This window comes from Dermacentor variabilis, chromosome 11, assembly GCF_050947875.1.
Source record: "Dermacentor variabilis isolate Ectoservices chromosome 11, ASM5094787v1, whole genome shotgun sequence".
NCBI lineage: Eukaryota > Metazoa > Arthropoda > Arachnida > Ixodida > Ixodidae > Dermacentor > Dermacentor variabilis.
In genome coordinates this window covers 127,490,426-127,496,132 of record NC_134578.1, presented here as the reverse complement: position 1 = coordinate 127,496,132, position 5,707 = coordinate 127,490,426, and the positions used below count along the sequence as shown (strand labels likewise).

The 5,707-nt window shown below is 47.8% G+C and overlaps 2 non-coding genes across 2 annotated transcripts; both read left to right on the top strand.

Moving 5' to 3' along the window:
• Positions 1–875: 875 nt before the first annotated feature.
• LOC142565213 (U2 spliceosomal RNA) lies at positions 876–1,067 on the top strand. Its single transcript, XR_012824875.1, has one exon. It is a non-coding gene; the product is annotated as a U2 spliceosomal RNA (small nuclear RNA).
• A 506-nt stretch (positions 1,068–1,573) lies between these two features.
• On the top strand, positions 1,574–1,765 carry LOC142565048 (U2 spliceosomal RNA). The gene has a single exon (XR_012824770.1). It is a non-coding gene; the product is annotated as a U2 spliceosomal RNA (small nuclear RNA).
• Positions 1,766–5,707: the final 3,942 nt, after the last annotated feature.

Sequence of the window (5,707 nt, the reverse complement as noted above, 5' to 3'; positions counted from 1 at the left end):
CGCGCCAGTTTCGAACGACCTGGCTGTACTCACGTTTCTCACTTAAATGGTTCAAATGGGGATTGCGAAAGGGGTGGTGCTTTCTTCTTGTGTAAGGCTGAGCTTCAAAGCTGCGTTTAAGCTATGCTAGCATGTGTGTGTGTGTGTATATATATATATATATATATATATATATATATATATATATATGTATGTGTGTATATATACATATACAAACACACGCGCGCGGGATAGTGGTAAAGATTATGAGGTAGCACTTTTTTTAACATACAATACCTGTGCTTCACATGGCGATTCTTCTCCCCCCTCTGTTTCCGGTTGGAAGGAGTGCGCAGTCTTTTCTATATTTATTTTTTTTTTTCATTCACTTCTATGTTGCTCGTCTTCGTACATGGGGCACGCTACCTAATTCTGCCGGTCGATTCTACACGTTGCGATCCGTCCCGGCCTGTGCCGTATCAAAATTTTCAGTGGGCCTTGCGGTAAATAAAAAGAAATGAAGGAAATGCGCGTGCTATATTACACTTGCGCACGGGCTTGAAACGAAGGCCTCAAAGAAAGTCACCTCGAGCGGCCGCATTCAGACGGAAGTAAGCATTCCCCTTGCGCGTGTTTTCCGCTCGCCTGCTCCGTTTTCTACGAGGTTGCCGTCGTTGGTTTGGCCTTACAAACAAGCTTGCACTCGGGTCTCGTTTCTACGCGACAGCGTTTCGTTAACAGCGAAAGACTGAGGCGTCGCGAGTTTATTCCTCAGATAGAGAGCATAGAGTCTCTAGACAGGCTGAAATTTAGAAAATTGCCCACGCTGTTGCTGAGGTTACCAATGTCGGCAGGGCGCCCACAAGGCAGTAGTACAATGGAGTGAAGTGAAGGACATCGCTTCTCGGCCTTTTGGCTAAGATCAAAGTGTAGTATCTGTTCTTATCAGCTTAATATCTGATACGGGTTCTATGTGGACCCACGATATTAAACCTATTTTTGGAAGTTGGCGGAGTGCTTGAAGCCTGCTTCACCTCCGCCGCAGGTCGGCCCGGTATTGCACTACCTCCGGGATCGGCCCCCGCTCACTTCGGTGAGACTTCATTCAATCAAAATGAAGAACACAAGCTCGAAGCGAGCACTGAATTCACACGCACCATTCCTATACCATACGCAACGACGCCGGTTCGCGGACCACGAGAGTAATTAAACGGCCACTCCACCTGTGTGTAGCGTCGCACTTCATGCCGCGCAAATGGGACGCGTGACGGTGGACGCGGTGGTCGTCGGCTGCCTTGGCACCTGGGATCAGGGGAACGATCGCGTGATGCGCAGGCTGTGCAGTAGGTCATACCTACGGACACTCAAACGCCTGTGCATCAGCGATACTATCAGCGCCTCTACAAAGATTTTTAGAGCCCATGTCGGCACCTCTTAGATGATCTTATGTTTTTAGAGAAGCGATTTTTGCTGTTTTACACCTTTACAGTTTTAGCCTTTTATTACTAACACCACTAACTAGTTTTTTTAGTCATTTGTTTGCCGGTTTTAGACTACACACCTTTTATCCGTTTTTTCCTTGGTTTCGTAACAAATATTTATGATGTGATGTGTAACTAGCATAATAAAAAACTCTGTTCTTATCAGCTTAATATCTGATACGGGTTCTATGTGGACCCACGATATTAAACCTATTTTTGGAAGTTGGCGGAGTGCTTGAAGCCTGCTTCACCTCCGCCGCAGGTCGGCCCGGTATTGCACTACCTCCGGGATCGGCCCCCGCTCACTTCGGTGAGACTTCATTCAATCAAAATGAAGAACACAAGCTCGAAGCGAGCACTGACTTCACACGCACCATTCCTATACCATACGCAACGACGCCGGTTCGCGGACCACGAGAGTAATTAAACGGCCACTCCACCTGTGTGTAGCGTCGCACTTCTTGCCGCGCAAATGGGACAGCCGCACCAGCAAATTTCTTATTACGGCCTTCGAGAAAAATAAATGACAGCAAAAGAAAGAACCAGGAGGGAGAATCGGCAAATTATATGTCTAAGAAATAGGATTGTTATTTATCCGATGTTTCTGTCTGCTGTAATGAGCCACTATAGGACGGGGAGGGGGGGGGGGGGGTGTATGATTAGCCGTGGGTTCGGCAACCAATGTGAATCCCGCTCAAAGCCAACACTGGATTTTTGTGTTCACTATTGCTTGGATCCGTAAACCACAGCGCCAACGCAAGCTCGCCCTGCCAAAATCCGCTGCCCTAGTGGAAGAAAGATTCCCTATGAAAGAAAAATAGAGTGCCCGCTTTCTGGCAACTACTGTGCAGCCGTTGTGTGCACATTTTCGCAGCAGTGGGAGCGAACGCCTCGAAAACAAGCTTGTCGTGTGGCCAAGCCTTGCGAAATATATTCAAGGGTTCAAAGGTGCTCCAGCTTTCCAACCTGTATGTTATGAAGACCTGTTGCTACCTTTTCATCCTCCTCCTCCTGGTTACGCCCAGTGCAGGGCAAAGGCCTCTCCCATAAGTATCCAAGTACCCCGGTCACGTGCTAATTGTCGCCATGTAGTCCCTGCACATTTCCTAATCTAATCTGCCCTCCCAACTTTCTGCCACCCCCTGCTACGCTTCCCTTCTCTTGGAATTGAGTCCGTAACCCTCAATGACCATCTTCCCCCCCCCCCCCCCCATTGCATGCCCATTTCTTTTTTTCATGGTTTAAACTAAGGTGTCATTAACTCGCGTTTGTTCGCTCGCCCCTCAATCTGCTCTATTCCTATCTCTCGTGACGCTACACCCATCGTCCTTCTTGCCAAAGCTCGTTGCGTCGCCCTCAGTTACCCTTCGGTAACCCTTAAAGCTTTCCGTTGGGGCACTCGTGGCATCTTTCTCGTTTAAATAAGGCTACTTTTCTTTTCCGCTTTTTTTTTTTTGGGGGGGGGGGGGAACTCTATGTGCTAGGCGCGATTTTGCCTGTTGGTTCGGCTTAACGCAGAACACTCCCGCATTGCAGTGAAGCCGCGTTGAAGGGGCAAAGAGTAGCGCAGTGAAGCGCATGCACGGGCGAAAAACGCAAATATTAGTCAAAAATACAACCTTGTCGCCAAATACGAACTTCCATTATCGGAAATTCGAGTTCAGTTTGTGCATTGCGTTCGCCTAGAGAACATAAATGCCACAGCAGCCAAGTCAAAGCTTAGGATCGCGTATCATCTTTTTTTTCTTGCCTTTTACTCCTTGGCCTGCGTGACATGCACACGAAAGTTATGATATAGTGAAAACACGAAATAATGCAGATCAGATCTATTTTGTGCGTTTTGTTCTTTGTGGACTACAGCGGTGTGCGTTATGAGAAAGTTTCAGTGCCCTTCTACTGTGACCTGCGAAGCTACATTTAAAACCACATTGGTTTGCGCGGTTATTGCTACAAACTGCGTGTGGGTGCGTTCGTTTTTTTTTTTTCTTTCGCTACGCAGCGATGGGTTATCGCAACCGCGATCGGTTCTGCTGCTACGCTAGACGCGTTCTTGCCAACGGTTGGCTCTATACGCGACGCGTGTCGCGTGGTCGGCACATTCAAGCAGTCAATTGCAAACCGTTCCAAGAAGAAGGATGCACTCCACTTGACACCGGGAGCGCTAGTTGGACGATTGTACGTTTTGACCCTCGAGGAAGCGCCACCAACCCGCCTTTTCTATAATACGATAAGATTCAGAGCGACCGCGACCACTTGCCTTTGTCATTGCCTCGGGCACAGTTTTTTTTTTTTTTTTGTAAGCTCAGATACTCAGACGCGCCCGTGTTCACGCGCACTTGCTCTCTCCGATAAGCAGGGAAGCTCGGTTGGGGTGGTGTGGGCCCTTGCGCATGCGCTGCTGAGCTCGTCGCTTCGGCGGCCAGTCGAGGCTGGCGCGTTGCGTTCGCCTAGAGAACATAAATGCCACAGCAGCCAAGTCAAAGCTTAGGATCGCGTATCATTTTTTTTCTTGCCTTTTACTCCTGGCCTGCGTGGCATGCACACGAAAGTTATGATATAGTGAAAACACGAAATAATGCAGTGCGGCTGTATCAGATCTGTTTTGTGCGCTTTGTTCTTTGTGGACTACAGCAGTGTGCGTTATGAGAAAGTTTCAGTGCCCTTCTACTGTGACCTGCGAAGCTACATTTAAAACCACATTGGTTTGTGCGGTTATTGCTACAAACTGCGTGTGGGTGCGTTCGTTTTTTTTTTCTTTCGCTACGCAGCGATGGGTTATCGCAACCGCGATCGGTTCTGCTGCTACGCTAGACGCGTTCTTGCCAACGGTTGGCTCTATACGCGACCCGTGACGCGTGGTCGGCACATTCAAGCGGTCAATTGCAAACCGTTACAAGAAGAAGGATGCACTCCACTTGACGCCGGGAGCGCTAGTTCGACGATTGTACGTTTTGACCCTCGAGGAAGCGCCGCCAACCCGCCTTTTCTATAATACGATAAGATTCAGAGCGACCGCGACCACTTGTCTTTGTCACTGCCTCGGGCACAGTTCTTTTTTTTTTTAAACTCAGATACTCAGGCGCGCCCGTGTTCACGCGCACCTGCTCTCTCCGATAAGCAGGGAAGCTCGGTTGGGGTGGTGTCGGCCCTTGCGCATGCGCTGCTGAGCTCGTCGCTTCGGCGGCCAGTCGACGCTGGCGCGGTACTGGTAATCAACTTCGACGTGCATGGTGAAACGTCGCTTTGTATTGCCGCTGTAGACTGGCAATGCAATGTGTTTGCGAGCGATTGGAGAAATGAAAGAGCGGGCACTGTCATGCCCTTCTAGAGCAGCGGAAATGTTCCTCCAAGCACTAGGTTTGAAAATTTGCGCCTACGAACATGAACGAAACAATGAAAACGGTCTGTAGCTGCCTTCGCTTCATAAAATTCCCGTACGAAGAAATTTGCATGCGCAAATGACAGCGCAAAAGAGAGAAACCATGTAAAGAAGAATGGCTGCCTTTCGCGTGATCTCCCGCATGAAACCTAATGGGATAGACTAATTTTAGCCGTTCATTTTGATTTGCCGAATGTAAGCCGGAACACTTTCTACACGCGGTCTTAAGATTTGAATGGCAATCAAAGACAACCTTTTTTTTATTTCTGTTTGTTCTATCTGGAACCAAACTAATTAAGAACGCCATTTCAATCTTAGATTCGATTAGATATCGTGACTGGTATGCTGAAAAATCACGCCTTGCGTCACGTCACCCCTTGTATGAACATGCTGTTAACCTTCGTGATCGCGGCATTAAAAATCGCCAGTTCCCGAACTTTAATCGCGCCGATGATGCTGGATTCTTATTGTAATGATTAGATAGAAAGCGCTTGTTCTACGGCTAGCTTTAAGGAAAAGAAAAACATCATTCAGGAATGGATACCTCAAAACAACCGAAAAATGTGCAGGCTACAATGAGAGTACTAAGAATACTGAAAAAGATGAAATCTAAACATGCTGCAAGGAGCCAACAAATGCAATTGAACCAACGAACTGAAGTGAAATTATTTCATCAGGACACGCCCCGAAAAAACGCGGCCACTTTCAATGATCACTTGAAATCTGATTCCTTTTTCTTTTTTTCTACAACGGATACTAATTATATTCCCAATGGCGGATGTGAAAATTTCGGAGCGCGGCATTTTCGAAACCTCATGGCCTCGGACGCTTTCTCTCATGTTTAAGTATTTTGGTGGTGGCGTATTGG